A 23,229-nucleotide genomic window follows, 5' to 3' on the forward strand; every position below is an offset into this window, starting at 1 on the left:
TTTTTTTAATCAAAGTCGACTATCCAAATCCTTATGCCATGGTTAGACTAGTGTATTTGTGGCGTTTTTTTATACGTTTTTGAATACGTTTCATGTCCCTATTACACAGAAATGCGTTTTTTGGCGTTTTTTTGTGGATACGGCTGAAACGCTAAATTGTGTTTGCGTTTTGGAGAACCGCTAAAAAACGCGCCGACAACAGCGTGTAATCTGCACGGAGCCGTTGTTGCGAAAATGCCCAACGCCCATGCGCAGTAGATACCATCTGCGTGCCCTTCCGGTGACAACAGTGTGTGTGTTTGGGACATAGCTCCGTGTCCCAAATAGCTTCAGCTACCATGTGTTGTCAAGTTATTGTTATAAGGACCCCAGTCCAAGCTACAACAGTCTGCATTCCCTTAACAATTGTTTGTATTGAGCCGTATTGTATTGTACCCATATGCAATATGTTAAATAAAGTTTACATCCATTCATTCTGCTAGCATTACCGATTGCATGAGCAGCTGGCTAACGTGAGCTATCAGGATTCAGACCCTGTTAGCTCAGAGCTCCTCTTTCAACTTAACAAGCATTAAACAAAATGGCCCACTCATCTATTCACCTTTGTTTAATACACACAGCGTTGTCTCTAATGTTATCTAACTACTGATAGCTCGCGATATCATCAGTTTGGTGCTGGCTAAGTAGCGTGAGCTAAAGTTAGCTTCTAGCCACAATGCTATATTGTTATAATGGCATACTCCATTGACGTTAGCATGCAGCTAACAATGCTACCGATCTTTTTTTAGACTAAACTATCCGCTCTTGGTGGTCACTTCTGTTGATGTTAGTTTTGTGCAATGCACGAATTTGGGTTTCAGCATCAGCCAGAGCAGAGGGAGGAATAAAAAATGATGGTGGAGCTCTGAGATACATGACACGTATCAAAGTTGTGGGAGATGTCCTCAAACAGGCCTCTGTGGTTTGGGTTGCCAACGACTAACATCTCAGTTTTATCTGTGTTAAGGAGTAGAACGTTTTGTGACATCCACTTTTTAATGGCAAGCAGGCAAGCCTCGAGATTTTGTAATTGGGAGGAATAGTTTGCCTGGTATGTATAATTGGGTGTCATCAGCGTAAAACTGAAAGTTGATGCCAAATTTGCGTATGATATTGCCGAGGGGTAGCATATAAATAGAAAATAGCAGAGGGCCCAGAACAGAGCCTTGTGGGACACCACATTGCATGGGAGGGTCTCAGATGTTATATCATTATAGACAACGCAGTGTGTTCTATCAGTTAAATAAGATTTAAACCAAGCGAGTGCGTGACCCTGAATGCCAACATGATTCTCGATCAAGCCAACTCAGAAGAATGGAATGGAATGGATCGAATGGAAATCTGAAAAATTACTTCTATCTAGTGTTTTTTATGGTATTATGACAGAAGACAGAAAACGTACTTCTATTTAGTGTATTTTATGGTATTAATATGGCAGAAGACAGAAAATACAAGGTTTCTTTTGTGGTGTTGATTCATTATTACTTCACATCCTGTCTGAGAGAGACGGAGTGCTGTCTTTCATATTCCAATGTCTCTCACACACTCCCTTTCCTGGAACAAGACAGAAGTCTTCCTACTTGAAACACAAGAGCAGGACAACATTATTGTTGAGGAATGGATGGGATGCTGGAAGGGGAGCCTCCCGAAAACGGGAATATTTTCACTCCAATAATGGCAACGTGATACTGCAAGAATGTTTCCAGCTGGGCCAGCGCTATTCTATCCACCGCCCTCTGCAATAACACAGATCTTGTAGGCTCCACAGTAACTCTGCTGACTGCGGGGTTGGTCTTCTCAGTTTGTCACCTTTTCAAGGCACCATGTTTCTCAACAATTCAATAACTTCTTATCTTAAGAGATACTTTCAACCGTTTAGATTTTTCTTTTCAAATGCAACAGCAGTGAAATCTGAAGTCAGTTAATGAGATCTTTGCGTATCTTTTGTAGTTATTGATGACGGTGACTCGTTCTTTCTGCATTAAAGGCTTCAAGGATCTATCATAGACAAACCTGTGATTTGGGTGGAAGTTCTCAGCAGTATTCATCACCGTTAGTTCATCCCCACAGGCATATGAGTTACCTCCTATCCAGTGTATTAAGCCAACAAAATAAACCATTCATGGTGAGTCATAGTTATTCACGGCTGAGGTGCTTGTCACAAAACTCCATCCATTACATTCAATCCCTCTCCACACTCACTCCACAATGACAAAAGCTGTAAAACCTTGCATTATAGCACAGGGTACCCTCTGGACATTATCAGTCTTCTTCCCTCTGAGCCCTCTCGCATGAACCCATGGGAACCCACAAGTTACCTAGAGTATTGTGTCAGCATTAAATGACACACCTCACCATGTCCAATTAACCATTTGTTAACTGTATTTCAGCAGTCCCACTTTGTTATTGATGATGTGGCTCAGCTATAAGCCCCTCTCAACCACTGAGCTATAGACAGTTTCACTGGATTTCTGTTGCTAGGGAACAATTTCAACCCAAATCTATTTCCTGTTAACTATTGCATTAAAGCAAATATTGCAATAGGAAATAAACTTGGGTCCTTTTTAGAATGTTATTGAGTTTCCAAAAGGCACAACCTATTGTGCACAACTTATCAGCGATAAGGCTTTAATAATTAAAATGAAGCTCAGTTATAGAGATATAATTATTGTTTTACTGTAAATCCTTTGGACATATCTGTAGATAGATACTATATCTATATCTGTATATATCCCTTAGTTATGCTGCTGGCCATACCAGTATGACTTACTACTAGGGGTGTAACGGTACACAAAAACCACGGTACCCCGCCGTATGTATATTTCTCTCCCACCCACCCACCCCCTCCAAATGTACAGTCTCCTCCCCACCGTATGTATATTTCTCTCCCACCCACCCACCCCCTCCTAATGTACAGTCCCCTCCCCATCATATGTATATACTCTGTCAGGATCTATGGGTAACAGTACTGTATATTTGAATATCGGATATGTCACAAATGTAACAGTACTAAATACCTGTATGTCCCTATGCCATAAATGTCATGTATGTTGTGTATGTCATAAATGTCAATATGAATTGAAAATTGTGGACCCTGATGTAAACAAGACAAACGTCTTTCTCTGGTCTGCATCCTCTTAACAATTGTGTGTATTGAGCCGTACTGTATTGTACCCATTCTGCAATCTGTTAAATAAAGTTTTCATTCATTAATTCATTCACGGTACGTACCTCGGTTTTGAAGTCAAGGTTCGGTACGGTTTTCGGTACAGTGGGGGAAAGTTTGGCTTTCCATGTTCCACTCAGGGGTGATGTAGTGTGCAGTAACTAATTTTACTTGTAGGGCTGTCAACGAATATTCTATATTGAAATTAATAATCGACTTGTAAAAAAAAATATATATATATATATTATTATTATATTAGATTGTGAAAAAAACAGCCCCCGGTGGGCGGTCGTTAGTGGTTAACATACTGTTGTATTCGTTCGGTACACTACACAGCCGTTCGGTACGGTACGGTACACACTGAAACTTGTTCGGTTCGGCACGAATATGCGTACCTTTACACCCCTACTTACTACCATAGTGTCTTTAAAGTTTATACCTGTATCACTGTACATTAATACTACAACTCTGTACATACATCTGATTAGCACTATACTCAGTGGTACATTGTACTGTATATTACTATTGCATTTGACTGTTTTTGCCTGCAAAACGTATTTTCAGTGTACTGTATAATGACAATATATTTGAATCTAATCGAATCATAAGAAAAGGAAAAATAAGTAGGAATAAAGTCTTTTTAGCCTTTTTTCTTTTAAAGTACACAAAAAAGGTCTGCTACAAAAAGAAAATCCTCCTCAGTTACAGTAACTATATTGATTGTGATTAATTATTTTCTACCTCTGGAATAAAGTAACCTTGAAAGGGAACACCTCCCAAATCCAGAAGTATGTTATTTCCATGGCAAAGGAAAGTTAAATCAATATTTGTGAACATGAGCTACTCTCCTCCAAGATTCAAACGTGTGATGTTATCAGGTATAAATCTGGAGCTGCTCCACTCACAATTAATGGGAGACTGATTTTGTGGGCCCACAGCATGTTTGTGTGAGTTTTTATAGGTACCCAAATTAGCTGTATGTAGTGTTCTGAAACAGAAGATGTATATATACTCAAAATTCAGTGTCACTTTTACCATCTTTCTCATGTCATTGTTCATTGTGTTCACTAATATTTTGGACAGTCATAGAATAGGAATAACATGTTGCAACTCTTATATTGGTGCAGAGTTCAACTTTAAAGGGCATCATTTGGAATATATTGGATACTATTGTGAATGCTGTCATGTTGGATTGGTTCAGGAAGTATTTTCCAGCACCAGGGTAATGCCCCATGTGGTATACAAAGATATATTCAAATCTTACTAGATGTTTATATGTTCTACCAAATAATGGTAAGTAAAACATATGACATCCATATAGACTATGCTTACAAGACTATTTGAGAATTGGCCATGTATGGCTGGGCAACCAGTAATGTAACATACTGTACTAGTAGTAGTAGTAGTAGTAGTAGTAGTAGTAGTAGTAGTAGTAGTAGTAGTAGTAGTAGTAGTAGTAGTAGTAGTAGTAGTAGTAGTAGTAGTAGTAGTAGTAGAGGTAGTAGTAGTAGTAGTAATAATAATAATAATAATAATAATAATAATAATAATAATAATAATAATAATAATAATAATAATAATAATAATAATAATAATAATAATAATAATAATAATAATAATAATAATAATAATAATAATAATAATAATAATAATAATAATAATAATAATAATAATAATAATAATAATAATAATAATAATAATAATAATAATAATAATAATAATAATAATAATAATAATAATAATAATAATAATAATAATAATAATAATAATAATAATAATAATAATAATAATAATAATAATAATAATAATAATAATAATAATAATAATAATAATAATAATAATAATAATAATAATAATAATAATAATAATAATAATAATAATAATAATAATAATAATAACAAACAACACAAACAATTATAATAATATTAAATAGATGAGATGAGTAAGGTCATATCTGAAGACAGACTATATATGTTTCTTAAAGAAGTGGTTCTCAAAGTGGGAACCAGGGGGTCCTTGAGGGGGTTCCAGGAGGTCCCCAGAAAAAAATTTATGAACAGAAAGACTATTCTGATAATAGATGTCTCTCTCTCTCCTCTGTTATCTCCTCAACTACATTATCTAGACAGTTATGGAATTCTGGACAAAATCACATCTAACAACAGATATGTTCTCAGATAGGGGTCCATACGAGATAGAATGAGGGTCCTTTAATTGATTGATTGAATTGATTGATTGAACATTTTATTAACAGATTGCAGAATGGGTACAATACAGTATGGCTCAATACACACAATTGTTAAGGGGATGCAGACCAGAGAAAGACTTTCGTCTTGTTTACATCAGGGTCCCCCATTTTCAATTCATAATGATGAATGTGTGAGGGCTGGCCCAGTACTGCGCGCTTCCAGGTACCAATTACCATCACGCACCTGAAAGGAGTTTGCAATCAGCTCGAAGGGAGCCCTTTTATACACTGGGTTTCTGAACATTCAGTGTCGGGTCGTTTTGGTCACCACCACCTGCTGCTTGTTCCTCTTGTGTTGTTTCTCCAGTACGCCCTTGGAAGTCGCCGCTGTTACCCCTCTCTGCCTCCGTGGACCCGTGCCTCGTATCTCACTTTGCCCTCGGTGAGTTTTTGGAAGTATATTTTTGTTGCTCTGATTTCCTAATTTTTTCCTGGACTCAAGACCTTCATTCTGTTTTTTGTGTGTTCCGTAAACACTGAAGAGGTGTCGCTTGTTTGGTACTGGACTCTGCTTAGTTACTGGACTGCCTCATAATCCCTACGTTCGATTAATGACATTCTTTTTTCTTTCTGTTCCTCCCCGAGTGGATATTGAATAAGCTGCAGAGCCGCAGAGCCACAGCGCAACTGAGCCAACTCTGCTCTGGGAGTGCTGCAGAGCCGCAGAGCCAACTCTGCTAAGGACATTCCCCCTGAATGCTTTTACGTAGTTTTTTGCTCATTTCTGTTTGTAAATAAATAAGCCCATAGTTTTTGGCTAACTCTACCTGTCTGTGTCGTGCTGTTGGGGTTGTTTACAAACCATAACATTACGACCCGACCATGTCGACCCCAGCCGACACAGACAGTGTTAGAGCAGCCTTGGCAGGTCAGATCCAGCTGACCAACGACCACACCCAACAGCTTGGGGACTGGAACACGGATATGCTGCGTAAAGGAGCACCCGTCTTCAAGGCCTTCAGTAGATTTTCTGATCTGCACGGTTTCAGCCAGCTAATCACCCAACCCACAAGGGTAGGGGTGATAGCATGCGGGTTAAGTGATCATTATATGATTTTCTGTACCCGCAAAAAGCTAAAACAGAAGGCCGGCTGTCACAAAACAGTTACATCTAGAGACCTCAAAACTTACTCTAGAGAGGCCTTTAACCTAGAACTGGGGAGCTTGGACTGGTCAGATGAACTCAGTGGTACACAGGTTGAAGAAACATGGCTTGGATTCAAAACCAAATTCACAGCAATACTCAACAACATGGCACCCATAAGAACCACCAGGGTTAAAAATCGCGCTGAGGCATGGATGCACACTGAAATACTGGCCGCTATGAAAACCAGAGACAAAAAATGCTCTGAACTTCATAAAAGTCAGACAAAGCTTTCCAATAGCTCAAACAGTGAACTCCAAGCCCACGTGGTTGAACTAAAAATCCAAAGAAACAGACTAAGAAATGACGTAAACACCATGATCAGAACCGCAAAAAGAAATTTCATCAACGACAAAACTGAGGAAAACAAAAACAAACCCCGCGAACTTTGGAAATTACTCAATAATCAACTAGGCTGCAGTAAAAAACTTAAAACCAGATTCTCAAACATAAACATAAAGACGGACAACACGCTCATCACAGACAAGCTGGATGTAGCCAATTACTTAAACATCTTCTTCACAAACATAGCCACAACACTGGTAAACAAACTACCCTCCCACTCAGGGCATTATGGGGTAGAACACATAGTAGCATACTACAAAAACCTAGGGGTCCACAAAGACGACTTCAAACTTGAAATGGTAACAACCGATGAGGTACTCAAAAAATTGAGCGCCCTCCAACCTAACAAGGCCACTGGCCATGACAACATCCCCTCCAAATTCCTCAGAGACGCAGCAGCCGCCATCACCCCAGTCATCACACACATAATAAACCTCTCTATAAAACAGGGGCACGTCCCCAAAGACTTCAAAATTGCGAGAGTGACCCCTCTGCACAAAAAGGGCAGCAAATTAGACCCAGGCAACTACCGCCCTGTTTCTATTCTTACCTCCATCTCGAAAGTCATGGAGAAAATAGTCTACGAACAGGTCGAAAAGTACCTGGCGGAAAAAAATCTAATCTACGAATTCCAATCTGGCTTCAGAACGTCCCACTCCACTGACACATGCCTCCTCTATTTGAACGACCACATCAAACAAGAGGTGGACGCGGGCAAATACTGCGGCATGGTCATGCTGGACCTACAAAAGGCCTTCGACACTGTCAATCACTCCATTCTAATGGACAAGCTAAAGACAATTGGTTTTGATAGCTTATCAGTGAGCTGGATGCAATCCTACCTGGAGGGGAGAGAACAGATGGTAGAGGTAAACGGTACTCTATCCCCCCCCCTCACAGTGAGCTGTGGTGTTCCACAAGGAAGCATACTAGGACTGCTACTCTTCCTAATCTATGCAAATGACATGTCGTCAGCCTGTGACTGCAACTTGTTCCTGTTTGCGGACGACTCAGCCCTGCTGGTCTCTGACAAGAACAAATTGCAGGTTGAAAAAACCCTCAGCACGGAACTAGGCAAAATCTGCATATGGCTCGCTGATAACAAACTATCATTACACATGGGCAAAACAGAGTCCATTCTCTTCGGTTCAAATAACAAACTCAGCAAGACCGACGGCTTCTCAGTTACAGTGGGTGACAATATTGTCACAAGGAAAGACGAAATTACCTACCTGGGTTCCATCCTAGAGGCAAATCTTTCCTGTGACAAAATGGCATCCAATGTAATAAAAAAAGTCAACCAACGAACTAGATTCTTGTACCGGATCTCCTCTCTGGTAAACAAGAATACCCTGAAGACTCTGGCAGGAGCACTCATTCAAGGGTACTATGACTATGCGTGCACCTCATGGTACCAAAGCACCTCAAAGGCGCTTAAAACAAAATTACAAACACCACAAAACAAACTGGTCAGACTACTACTTGACCTGAACCTCAGAACCCACCTCACCCCTGCCCACTTTGACAACCTAGGATGGCTTAGAGTAGACGACAGAGTACAGCAACTTGCAATGGGCCTGGTCTTCAAGATACACTATACGACCGGGGTGCCCATGTACATGTCAAAATACTTCCCAAAGGTCAGTGAATACCACAACCACTACACCAGAGGAAGCTCACCAAATCATGTTAAACCCAGATTTGGCTCAAACAAGGGACTAAACACGTTTCGCAATTATGCCACAACAATGTGGAACGCCCTACCCAAAGCTGTAAAGGAATGTGAATCCCTGCCCACATTCAAAACCGCTCTTAAAGAGCACCTACGGGAGGCTGCAATTCGAAACTGGCCACCGTAAATGCCCAAAACCCCCACCACCTCCTAATAGACAGTCTCCTCCCCACCGCATGTATATATTCCCTCCCCGCCGTATGTATATTTCCCTCCCACCCACCCACCCCCTCCTAATGTACAGTCCCCTCCCCATCATATGTATATACTCTGTCAGGATCTAGGGGTAACAGTACTGTATATTTGAATACCGCTTATGTCACAAATGTATCAGTACTAAATACCTATATGTCCCTATGCCATAAATGTCATGTATGTTGTGTATGTCATAAATGTCTATATGAAATGAAAATGGGGGACCCTGATGGAAACAAGACAAACGTATTTCTCAGGTCTGCATCCCCTTAACAATTGTATGTATTGAGCCGTACTGTATTGTACCCATTCTGCAATCTGTTAAATAAAGTTTTCATTCATTCATTCATTCATTCATTCATTCATTCATTCATTCATTCATTCATTCATTCATTCATTCATTCATTCATTCATTCATTCATTCATTCATTCATAGGAGCGGCTGCGGCTGCTGTGCAGGACCTCCGGGCCCAGGTCCAGCCTATCCAGAATTCCCTAGACACTCTAACCACCCAGCAGACTGCGCAGGTTAATCAGCAGGCTGATATTCTACATCAGCTGCAGACCCTCAGTGCAGCATTTAACACCCTGCTTTTGACCCCACCAGTGGCAGGAGTCCCAGCCGAACCACCACCCGCCGCCGCGACTAACCCTGCACCTCCCGACCCCGCTTCTCGGGAGCCCCATCTCTCCAACCCACGACTGTTCGACGGTAACTTCGAGGACTGTGCCACGTTCATCATGCAATGTGAGTTAGTTTTCATTCATCAACCCAGCAGATTTACGACAGAGGGAGCCCAGGTGGCTTACATGACTAACCTGCTCACAGGCCGAGCAGCACAGTGGGTTACTGCTTCCTGGTCCATGAGGGCTGACTTCTGTTTTTCATACACAGATTTTGTGGCAGAGCTCCGAAGGGTTTTTCACCACCCAGCTCGTGGCCAGGACCCTGGAGCCCGCAGGGCAGTGGCAGTGTTCAGTTCAGACTGGCCGCAACAGAGAGTGGTTGGAATGACCGGGCGCTTCATCTCACTTTCCTGAAGGGGCTCAACGACGCTGTGAGAGACCAGCTCGCCACCCGGGAGGAGCCCGATTCGCTTGAGGCCCTAATCAGCCTCGCCATCCGCATCGACGGACGCCTCCGGGAGAGAAGGCGCGAGCGAGCCCGACTGGGACCCCCAGCCGTTCTCCAGACGTCCCGCACTCGTGACTGGACTGCTGATCGTCCTGTCTCCTCCGCGACTGGTGGTCCTTTTCCCACCCGGCCTGTGACCAAGGAGGAACCCATGCAGCTGGGATGCACACACCTTAGCCCGGCCGAATGGGAGTCCCGGCTCAGGTCCGGCCTTTGCCTCTACTGCGGCCTTGATGGACACCGTATCTACAATTGTCCTACCCGGCCAAAAGACTAGGCTTGCTGGGACCCCGGGAGATCCTGGTGAGCCGTTTTTCCTGTTCCCACACCCATGCACCACCTAACCATCTGACGAGCATCACCCTGGCCTGGGCAGACCAGCGGGCAACGGTGGGTGTACTCGCTGACTCGGGGGCTGATGAGACCTTCCTGGATTTTGAGTTTGCCACCCAGGCCAACATTCCACTTGAGAACCTCGAGAGGCCCTTGGAGGTTTTCGCGTTGGATCAGCACCGCCTGGCCGACATCACTCAACGCACCTGTCCTGTTCTCCTCACCATTGCTGGTAATTACGTTGAGAGACTCCAGTTCTTTATTACCAGATCCCCTCTAGTCCCAGTAGTTCTGGGTCGTCCCTGGCTCGCGCTGCTTGAGCCCCACATCGCCTGATCCTCCGGCACCATCATGGGGTGGAGCTCCTCCTGTCATGCCCAGTGTCTTCAGGCGGCGTCCAGTCCGTCGCCCCGAAGTTCCCCTAGTGTGCCGCCCTCAGACCTCTCAACTATCCCCCCCTGAGTACCACGACCTCGGGGAGGTTTTCAGCAAGTCCCGGGCTCAGGCCCTTCCTCCTCATCGGCCTTACGACTGTGCAATCGACCTCCGCTCAGTGGCTCCCCTTCCCAGCAGCCGCATTTACAGTCTGACCATTCCTGAGAAGGCAGCGATGGAGGAGTACATCTCTGAGTCCTTGACAGCAGGCCTCATTCGGCCCTCGTCCTCCCCGGTGGCGGCCGGCTTCTTTTTTGTTGGGAAGAAGGACGGAGGTCTCCGGCCCTGCATTGACTATCGCCAACTCAACGAGATCACCATCAAGAACAAGTATCCCCTTCCTCTCATGAATTCCACCTTCGAGCCCCTCACCCAGGCAACCGTCTTCACTAAACTGGACCTCCGGAGTGCCTACCATCTGGTCCGTATCCGAGAGGGCGATGAGTGGAAGACCGCCTTCAAGACTCCCAGGGGTCATTATGAGTATCTGGTAATGCCGTTTGGCCTGACCAACGCTCCAGCGGTATTCCAGGCACTCATGAACGACGTCCTCCGTGACATGCTCGAGGAGTTTGTGGTGGTCTACCTTGATGACATCCTCATCTTCTCCAAGACTCTCGAGGAACATGTCCACCATGTTGTCCCGAGTGAAGCCTGTCTCTCTCAGTCCCCTGATGCCTCCTGCCCCAGATCCGCCTCCTCCCGAGATGGTGGATGGACACCCCCATTGGAAGGTCCGCCAGCTCATGGACATCCGATGCCGAGGACGGGGGTTCCAGTATCTGGTGGACTGGGAGGGATAGGAACGGAGCTGGGTCTCCCGCCAGCTCATCATGGACCCCGGAACGACTTCCATCGTTCCGATCCGCAGAAGCCGAGGACTTCTGCTGCTTGTTCCTCTTGTGTTGTTTCTCCAGTACGCCCTTGGAAGTCACCGCTGTTACCCCTCTCTGCCTCCGTGGACCCATGCCTCATATCTCACTTTGCCCTCGGTGAGTTTTTGGAAGTATATTTTTGTTGCTCTGATTTCCTAATTTTTTCCTGGACTCAAGACCTTCATTCTGTTTTTTGTGTGTTCCGTAAACACTGAAGAGGTGTCGCTTGTTTGGTACTGGACTCTGCTTAGTTACTGGACTGCCTCATAATCCCTACGTTCGATTAATGACATTCTTTTTTCTTTCTGTTCCTCCCCGAGTGGATATTGAATAAGCTGCAGAGCCACAGCACAACTGAGCCAACACTGCTTTGGGCAGAGCTGCAGAGCCGCAGAGCCAACTCTGCTAAGGACATTCCACCTGAATGCTTTTACCTTGTTTTTTGCTCATTTCTGTTTGTAAATAAATACGCCCATAGTTTTTGGCTAACTCTGAACTACCTGTCTGTGTCGTGCTGTTGGGGTTGTTTACAAACCATAACAGAATGACATGAGAAGGTTTGAGAACCAATGGTATAGACCAGGGGTCAGCAACCTTTTTGACATGGAGTGCCTGTTTGAAATATAGTTGTAACTAGTGTGCCTCAACAATATTCCATGCATCGTAAATATTTGTTCTCATAATCAGGTCTGCTTAATGATAATTTTTACATTATTACATCATTATTGTTATTGTTATTATTAACAATATTATTATGATGGTTGTATCAACCCTAAATCTGAGTTTGGGGGGGGGGGGGGGGATGCAATGCAGACAAACAGCTGCATACAGTGCCATTTCACTCACATTATTCATTTTTGGACACATCACATGTGTACTGTACGTGTGCTGTCATAGCTCCACCTACAGGCCTAATGGAGAACACCAGGATGTGAATGGAGGGTGAATGTGAGGTATATTGTGTAAATAAGTTTTGATTGATCGCAAGACTACACTGTAAAAAAATAAATAATAATAAGTTACCAGAACTTAAAAATATTGAGTTCAGTTACTGTGCATTAAGGTTTTCAGTTTTCAATCCATAATAACAGAAAAATAAGTACACAACCATATTATTTCAACCTAATACAACTATGTTTATTGTCATTGTTTTAAGAACACAAGTTGACTTGGTAATACTCACATTTTGAGTACAAAAAATAGCTTTTAACACATGCAATGTTCAATGAAATAGAAAAATAAATAATAAAATTTGTTGATTAATCCCACTGGTCACAATGGTGACCGTAATAATGTTTTTGTTATAAGGCTCTGCAAATGTTACTGAATGATGTAGCAATGTATTTCCAGCTAAATTGAAATAATAAACAAATAAAAGGTCTTAATTAAATATGTGGTAGTAAAAAGAACCCGTGGGAGGATTTCAACAAGATACATGCGACAACAGTGCAAAATGTTTCACTATAATAGTTCAAAAAAATAAATAAAAATAAAATAAAATAAAATTATTTTTATTTAATTTAAAAAAAATGTATGCTGCCCCCTGTGCCTATGAAAATGCCCCCGCCTATGCAGGCACGCGTGCCTAGGGTTGCCTACCCCTGGTATAGACAGTTATGGAATTCTGGACTAAATCACATCTAACAAAAAACATTGTCGCTGAGACAGCACCTTATTGGGGGCCTAATGTGTGTCAATTTGGGGGTCCTTGACATGAAAAAGTTTGAGAACTACTGTCTTAAAGGATCATACCAATATTTCCAAGGGTTACAAGTCATTCTAATAGAATCTAGATCCTTTGATTGAAAAGTTGATCACAATAAATACAGCGGGAGCAAGTTTTAACAGCATGCAGTTTCTATTATGATCTTCTGTTTGTCTTGCACCAAATCACCAGAGTAGATGTGCATGTTCTACTTTTCTAATTCCAAGTAATTCTTGCATTGATACAAAAAAATCACTGTGCTGTTCATTTCTCATTTGACTGTTACTCATAAATGTATTATTCGTTTTAGGTGGATGTAGTGACTTTCAAGGGTTTATGACAATGTCAATGGCAGTGGCAGAATATAACTACCAAAATGTTCAGTGACGGTCAAAGATTATTGAAAAATTAACAACACAGTGATTTTTGTATCGCAAGAAGAATGACTTGGACACATGGTACATATTTCTGAAGACTTTAGAATGCTAATGTAGTCAAGTTGAAACCGTCTTATAGTTTATTTACATTATTCATAATTATTTTCTAAAAGATGTAGTGTAGCAAAAAGAGGAGGGAACAAATTGTCTGGCTGAATTATTGATTGATTGATTGAACATTTTATTAACAGATTGTAGAATGGGTACGATACAGTACGGCTCAATAGACACAATTGTTCAAACGGGATGCAGACCAGAGAAAGACGTTCGTCTTGTTTACATCAGGGTCCCCCATTTTCAATTCATAACATTTATGACATATGTGACATACAGATATACAGTACTGTTACATCCAGACATCTATGACATACAAGATATGTAAATATACAGTACTGTTTTTATTACAGACAGTTTCTAAAAGAGAATATTATATACATTTGAGGGGGAGGAGACTGAGGGGGTTCAGACATTTACCGGGGCCAGTTTCGAATTGCAGCCTCCCGTAGGTGCTCTTTGAGCGGTTTTGAAGGTGGGTAGGGATTCACATTATTTTATGGCTGTGGGTAGGGCGTTCCACATTGTTGTGGCATAATTGCGAAACGTGTTTAGTCCCCTGTTTGAGCCGAATCTGGGTTGAACATGATTTGTGGAACTCCCTCTGGTGTTGTGGTCGTGGTATTAACTGACCTTTGGGAAGTATTTCGACATGTACATGGGTACCTTAGTGGTGTAGTGTATCTTGTAGACCAGGCCCATTGCAAATTGCTGTACTCTGTCGTCTACTCTAAGCTATCCTAGGTTGTCAAAATGGGTAGGGGTGAGGTGGGTTCTAGGAGTAAGGTCAAGCAGTAGTCTGACCAGTTTGTTTTGTGATGTTTGTAATCTTGTTTTTAGTACCTTTGAGGTGCTTTGGTATCATGAGGTGCATGCATAGTCATAGTACCCTTGAATGAGTGGTCCTGTTAGTCTTCAGGGTATTCTTGTTTACCAGAGAGGAGATCCGGTACAAGAATCTTGTTCGCTGGTTGACTTTTTTTTATTACATTGGTTGCCATTTTGTCACAGGAAAGATTTGCCTCTAGGATGGATCCTACTGTATGTAGGTAATTTCATCTTTCATTGTGACAATATTGTCACCCACTGTAACAGAGAAGCTGTTGGCCTTGCTGAGTTTGTTATTTGATCCAAAGAGAATGGACTCTGTTTTACCCAGGTGTAATGGTAGTTTGTTATCAGCGAGCCAGGTGCAGATTGTTCCTGTCAGAGACCAGCAGGGCTGAGTCGTCCGCGAACAGGAACAAGTATAGAACTAGTATGCTTCCTTGTGGAACACCACAGCTCACTGGGAGGGGGGGGATAGTGTACCGTTTACCTCTACCATCTGTTCTCTCCCCTCCAGGTAGGATTGCATCCAGCTCACTGATGAACTCAAAACCAATTGCTTTTAGCTTATCAATCAGAATGGAGTGATTGACAGTGTCGAAAGCCTTTTGGAGGTCCAGCATGACCATGACACAGTATTTTCCCGCGTCCACCTCTTGTTTGATGTGGTCGTTCAAATAGAGAAGGCATGTGTCAGTGGAGTGGGATGTTCTGAAGCCAGATTGGAATTCCTAGATTCGTTTTTTTGGTACTTTTCGACTTGTTGGTAGACATTTTTTCCATGACTTTCGAGATGGAGGTAATAATAGAAACAGGGTGGTAGTTGCCTGGGTCTAATTTGCTGCCTTTTTTGTGCAGGGGGTCACTCTCGCAATTTTGAAGTATTTGGGGACGTATCCCTCTTATAGATCGTATAGCTACCGCTCTGCGTCCTACTGAAACACATCCTTACGCCAGTATAATACTGAATAAAATCTCCACATGCACCTTTATACACCTATTCTCCTGGCCACACCCCCATCCGCTCCTCTACATAAGCAGGGGTGTGTGTACTATCAGCTCCTTCCTTACTTTCACCACGGCGAGTGTCTGTGTACATCACTCGAGTTTAGTGTAAAGTGTTTGAAGATTGGAGCTGTTAGATATTATTTCTTTATTTCTCTCTCTCTCACAAGTTTAGAGAAAAGGCTAAGATATAATGTCTTCATCGGAGGGTTTGAGCGTTGGCAACATCACCCTTCACCAGCGATTCTCTATTGCCGCCTCTGCCGTGCGTCGTGGGGCTGCTCTGACTCCACGGTCGTGGCAATCGGATGCACCTGAGCGGCGTCCGGTGGAGAGTCTGCCTCTCTGGGGGGCTGTTGAGCCAAGGCCGTCTCCTGTGAGATGGCCTAGTTCCAGCTCCGGCTCCCCCTCTAGTGGAGGGTCGGCCAATAGGCCGACGGCTCCTCTGGGAGCGGAGGATCTGAGACGCAAGCTCTTCGGCTTTTTCTTTCCTCATCCTGAAGAAATATGTTTCTTCTTATAGTGGTACATTTTTACCGTTGTCTGAGGGGGTTGTGTGTGTTCTGTTACATTGGTAAACAATGGCATTGAGTCCACAGCTTTGGAGTGTTAGTCTACGGAAGTGCTCGTGTGTATAGCTTGTACCGAGGTCTTTTAGACCCTCTCTCAACCTTCTGTGTTTTTTTCTTGAAACATGAAACACGGGTGTCGTGTTCACACATAAGCCTTCGGCCTTGTTTATAAACCCTGTTTGCAGACGAGTTGTTGTCTGTGACTAGCGTGCGTTGGGTTAGCTTATCCTGGTAGGATATACGCTTCTCCATTAGCATGCTGGCTACATAGGTATCGCCGCTAAATGGCTTGTTTTCTATCGTATCTGGGGTGTGGGGTCATGAGGGGGTGAACTGATAAACCCCTCCTTCCCTCTTTTCTGATTGGTCAGGGGGTTGGGCCTTCTATCCTTCAGGTTCCCTGCCGCACTGATTGGTCAGCACGGCACGGGAGAGGGGGGGGGGGGGGGTAGGGAGTTCCCTGACTCCTCGCCTGTAATGGTCGGTTGAGTCATGGGATTCCCCCCGCCATAGAGTACGTCACTGGGCGCGTTTCTATTGGTTCCCGACTTCCGTGAGTTCTTTACAGGCTCCATATGTGGACCTCTGTTGTTGTCAAGTTGGTGTTACGGTGCATGGGAACTCAAGAGTTCTGCTGCGCTCTGTATATATGTGTCTTGAGCTTTTGGTCACGTGGCTCAATGTTACATAAACTTTTCAATTTGTTGCTCATGTGGGAAGTCTCTCTGGGGGTTCCCCGTCCCCTCTATTATGGAGCAGGTTGACGGGGTGTTGTTTTCCCTCAGCCGCGTCATATGGGACCCATGTCTGTATTTTTTTCTGTAATAAAAGCGGCTTCTTGTCGTTCTCCCAGGCGGCTTGGAGGAACGGTATCTGGGTTCTTGTTAGAATTACCATTGATATGTTTTGGGTCTCGACGTGTACGTAGTGCTGGCCCTGGGTGCTTCTGATAGGAACCATGCATGGGCTTGCGCGCCTTCGTTGCTCATCATTGAAACAGTGTTTTTTATGGGGCAACTGGGATGGAGTTTGTCTCTTCCGAGCGCCAGTGTACTAGGCTTGTCTCGATGAATTCTCGTTCATCTCTGGGGGATGTTAACAGAATAGATCGAAGCATTGGTAGAGGGGTCTCACGCCCTTGGGGTGGGCCACCGGGCGCGGTGCTTTGTGTTCTGACCGTCTGGGTGGCGCCCTCTATAATGTTTTGGATCGACACGCGTACCTACCCCCCTCCTGGGACTGGGGATGGCGGCGTGATTAGGACACAGGACTGGTTCTGGTCACGCCGAACCAGGTCAGTTAACCCGTTGTCCGCCGGGGCGCAGATCTGCTGTTCTGGTACCCTGAGGGACTTGTGCTTTTTCGGGGGGAAAATGCCGGGTCGGCCCGGGCGTTGCAGGGTTTGACGTTAATGAGGTGTTCGTGGTTATGTTACTGCGTGTTATCCCTCACTGTTGCTTGGTCCATATTGTGTTGTACCTTGCGCTGTGCTAAGGAGCCTGGTCTTTGTCCATTCTTTTTTCGCCCCTCTCTTCTCCTGTTTGGCGGGGCTGGGAGGGGGCTGTCGAGGTGGTTCTTGTAGAACCCCTCTGGCATCCCTGTGTACGTCCCGGTCCGCCGGGCTCAAGTCCGAATTTGTTTTCGTCGCCCGGTGGCTCCCGTGGAGGGGGAGGTACTGTGAGGATTCGCCTGTCCCTGGACCTTTTTTCCCTGTCTACTCTCTTCACCAGCCCCCACCCTTGGACATTCTTGTTCCTCTACCTTCACGCACCTGTTGGGAGTTTGCAATCAGGTCTGGAGAGTACTTAGGTTGCAGACTCCCCTCCAGTCCTTGTCGGGTCGTTCTGTGTTCTGGACTCTGTGTTCGTTCTGTATTCTGTACGTTACCATCACCTGCCGCGTCTCCGGTGTGAGACGACGTGCCAGCCATCACCACCTGTTACCGTTTGCCTGGAGTGGGACACCGCCTTCGCTCTTCTCTTCTAATTCTCTACGGGAGGTTTCCAGTGTTCCCACTCCAGACGTCAAGCCGGCTCGCCATCGCTCCCGATTCCACGGGAGGAAGGCGTCTCTTCGTGATCCTCGTTCCTGGGGTGAGGCTCGTCGTCGCTCCCTATTATTCCACGGGAGGATGGCGTGTGCTCATCCCGTTCCCCTCGGACCCCGGCTCGTCGTCGCTCCCTATTATTCCACGGGAGGATGGCGTGTGCTCATCCCGTTCCCCTCGGACCCCGGCTCGTCGTCGCTCCCTATTATTCCACGGGAGGATGGCGTGTGCTCATCCCGTTCCCCTCGGACCCCGGCTCGTCGTCGCTCCCTAGTATTCCACGGGAGGATGGCGTGTGCCCATCCCGTTTCCCCTCGGACCCCCTTTGTTCTGCGCTGCCCGTCTGCAGCATCCGAGGAGGAGGAGGAGGATTCCTTCCTGAGCAGCAGAGCCCTACTCTGTGTAGGAACGGGAAGAGGATCTCCGTGCCCGGCCTCCGCTGTCGGGCCCCTGTCCCCGTGCCAGGCCTCCGCCGTCGTAACCCTGTCCTCATCCCTGTAAGCGGTCCTGGCCCTGACACTTAGCCCTGACACTTGCCCTGGTCCTGGCCCTGACACTTAGCCCTGGCCCTTAGCTCTGGTCCTGGCCCTGACACTTAGCCCTGGCCCTTAGCTCTGGTCCTGGCCCTGACACTTAGCCCTGGCCTTTAGCCCTGGCCCTTAGCCCTGGTCCCTTAGCCTGTTCGCCTGTTAAAGGCACAGTGCCGCAGTTTCGTAATTCATGGACTCTTGTGTTTTTTGTGTTCTCCCTTAAAGGGACTGTGCCGCTTTTTGTTATTCAATAAATATTGCCCTGTTTTGGCTTACTCTAATACCTGTCTTGTGTTGTGCGATTGGGGTCGGTTTCAAACCATAACAGTACGACCCGACCAGTCGACGACCCCAGCCAGCACAGACAGTGTATTAGAGAGTCCCCTGTTAGCTCCCCTGTTAGCTCCCCTGTTAGCTCCCCTGGTAGCCTCGTTAGCTCCCCTGTTAGCTCCCCTGTTAGCTCCCCTGTTAGCTCCCCTGTTAGCCTCGTTAGCTCCCCTGATAGCTACCCTGTTTCCCCACAGCTAGGACTGTCCTTTCAGCTAGCTTGTTCTCCTCAGCTAGTCCAGCCGTCTGCTAGCTTAGCCCCTGCAGCTAACCGGCTTCCTCAGCTAGTCCAGCCGTCTGCTAGCTTAGCCCCTGCAGCTACCCCATGTGTTCTCATGCTAGTCCAGCCCTGTCTGCTAGCCTAGCTCCGGCAGCTAGCGCAGCCTCTATGTTAATGTAGCAGTACAGCTAGCATAGGCTCTGTGGCTAGCAATGCCCTGGCAGCTACCCTGTCCCTCTGCTAGCCCCACTTTAGGTGTAGCTTCCCCTGCTAGCATGGCCCATTTTTTTTTGGTTGTTGCCCTGTCATGTCCCCTGCCCCGCTGTCTGATTTTTGGGTCGCCCGGTGGCTCCCGTGGAGGGGGAGGTACTGTGAGGATTCGCCTGTCCCTGGACCTTTTTTCCCTGTCTACTCTCTTCACCAGCCCCCACCCTTGGACATTCTTGTTCCTCTACCTTCACGCACCTGTTGGGAGTTTGCAATCAGGTCTGGAGAGTACTTAGGTTGCAGACTCTCCTCCAGTCCTTGTCGGGTCGTTCTGTGTTCTGGACTCTGTGTTCGTTCTGTATTCTGTACGTTACCATCACCTGCCGCGTCTCCGGCGTGAGACGACGTGCCAGCCATCACCACCTGTCGCCGTTTGCCTGGAGTGGGACACCGCCTTCGCTCTCTAATTCTCTACGGGAGGTTTCCAGTGTTCCCACTCCAGACGTCAAGCCGGCTCGCCATCGCTCCCGATTCCACGGGAGGAAGGCGTCTCTCCGTGATCCTCGTTCCTGGGGTGAGGCTCGTCGTCGCTCCCTATTATTCCACGGGAGGATGGCGTGTGCTCATCCCGTTCCCCTCGGACCCCGGCTCGTCGTCGCTCCCTATTATTCCACGGGAGGATGGCGTGTGCTCATCCCGTTCCCCTCGGACCCCGGCTCGTCGTCGCTCCCTATTATTCCACGGGAGGATGGCGTGTGCTCATCCCGTTCCCCTCGGACCCCGGCTCGTCGTCGCTCCCTAGTATTCCACGGGAGGATGGCGTGTGCCCATCCCGTTTCCCCTCGGACCCCCTTTGTTCTGCGCTGCCCGTCTGCAGCATCCGAGGAGGAGGAGGAGGATTCCTTCCTGAGCAGCAGAGCCCTACTCGGTGTAGGGACGGGAGGAGGATCTCCATGCCCGGCCTCCGCTGTCGGGCCCCTGTCCCTGTGCCAGGCCTCCGCCGTCGTAACCCTGTGCTCATCCCTGTAAGCGGTCCTGGCCCTGACACTTAGCCCTGACACTTGCCCTGGTCCTGGCCCTGACACTTAGCCCTGGCCCTTAGCTCTGGTCCTGGCCCTGACACTTAGCCCTGGCCCTTAGCTCTGGTCCTGGCCCTGACACTTAGCCCTGGCCCTTGGCACTGGTCCTGGCCCTGACACTTAGCCCTGGCCTTTAGCCCTGGCCCTTAGCCCTGGTCCCTTAGCCTGTTCGCCTGTTAAAGGCCCAGTGCTGCAGTTTCGTAATTCATGGACTCTTGTGTTTTTTGTGTTCTCCCTTAAAGGGACTGTGCCGCTTTTTGTTATTCAATAAATATTGCCCTGTTTTGGCTTACTCTAATACCTGTCTTGTGTTGTGCGATTGGGGTCGGTTTCAAACCATAACACTATCTATCTATCTATCTATCTATCTATCTATCTATCTATCTATCTATCTATCTATCTATCTATCTATCTATCTATCTATCTATCTATCTATCTATCTATCTATCTATCTATCTACCTACCTACCTACCTACCTACCTACCTACCTACCTACCTACCTACCTACCTACCTACCTACCTACCTACCTACCTACCTACCTACCTACCTACCTACCTACCTACCTACCTACCTACCTACCTACCTACCTACCTACCTACCTACCTACCTACCTACCTACCTACCTACCTACCTACCTACCTACCTACCTACCTACCTACCTACCTACCTACCTACCTACCTACCTACCTACCTACCTACCTACCTACCTACCTACCTACCTACCTACCTACCTACCTACCTACCTACCTACCTACCTACCTACCTACCTACCTACCTACCTACCTACCTACCTACCTACCTACCTACCTACCTACCTACCTACCTACCTACCTACCTACCTACCTACCTACCTACCTACCTACCTACCTACCTACCTACCTATCTATCTATCTATCTATCTATCTATCTATCTATCTATCTATCTATCTATCTATCTATCTATCTATCTATCTATCTATCTATCTATCTATCTATCTATCTATCTATCTATCTATCTATCTATCTATCTATCTATCTATCTATCTATCTATCTATCTATCTATCTATCTATCTATCTATCTATCTATCTATCTATCTATCTATCTATCTATCTATCTATCTATCTATCTATCTATCTATCTCTATCTATCTATCTATCTATCTATCTATCTATCTATCTATCTATCTATCTATCTATCTATCTATCTATCTATCTATCTATCTATCTATCTATCTATCTATCTATCTATCTATCTATCTATCTATCTATCTATCTATCTATCTATCTATCTATCTATCTATCTATCTATCTATCTATCTATCTATCTATCTATCTATCTATCTATCTATCTATCTATCTATCTATCTATCTATCTATCTATCTATCTATCTATCTATCTATCTATCTATCTATCTATCTATCTATCTATCTATCTATCTATATCTATCTATCTATCTATCTATCTATCTATCTATCTATCTATCTATCTATCTATCTATCTATCTATCTATCTATCTATCTATCTATCTATCTATCTATCTATCTATCTATCTATCTATCTATCTATCTATCTATCTATCTATCTATCTATCTATCTATCTATCTATCTATCTATCTATCTATCTATCTATCTATCTATCTATCTATCTATCTATCTATCTATCTATCTATCTATCTATCTATCTAACAGAGTGGCTATGAGCCTGAAATGTATGCCACTCCTTGCAAAGCAGGTTTGAGACTACTGATGTGTTAAGAAAAAGAAAACTAGCAAGAAAATCCTCAAAGCCCCTGATGTTCCCCGGTGTCTTTTCTTTATTGAGATGATTATCACAAATATTACCCCTTGACATAATCAATTTCCTTGTTTTGCACTCTGCGCTGCCACATGGGCTAAATGCGGCATTATTTCCTTGTGGCTCCCACTTTACAGGTCCCCGCACAAAATCAAGCCGGAGTGGAAACTGGAGCAGGAAATTGAAAAGAGGGGTCCTGTTGTGTTGTGGTGGGGGACCGCTGTGCTCACAGCTGCTTCCTCGGAACATGCCAGTCTCATCTAGCCACCGCGCTTTGTCCAATAACTCTCTAACGTAATTCCAGCGTATTATGCAATGATACCCACAACCAGGGCCGCCTGGGAGAAATGCGAGGCCCTGTGCGAGATTTAACGCGAGCCCCCCCCCCCCCCCCCCCCCCCCCCCAAAAGGTTAAAAAAAAAAAATATATATATATATATATATATATATATATATATATATATATATATATATATATATATATTTTTTTTTATTTTTTTTTTATATACAGTCAACATATTCTTAAATAATAGCGCTGCCCGAGGCGGGGCATGATACAGTCAACATATAGTGTACAGAGAGAGAGAGAGAGAGACACATTGGAAATAAATTGAAATGCTATTTGGCCCTAAACAGAGAGTACACAGTGGCAGAATACCTGAGCACTGTGACTGAAGATCCTTGAGCACAGCCTAGCCATCGAGAAAGGCCGCCATAGGCAGACTGTGTGTGTTAGAAAGAGAGAGAGAGAGAGAGAGAGAACATGTGTGTTTGTCATGTGTGTGTGTGTTAGA

This window comes from Notolepis coatsorum, assembly GCF_963971535.1.
Source record: "Notolepis coatsorum genome assembly, chromosome: 3".
Taxonomy (NCBI): Eukaryota; Metazoa; Chordata; class Actinopteri; order Aulopiformes; family Paralepididae; genus Notolepis; species Notolepis coatsorum.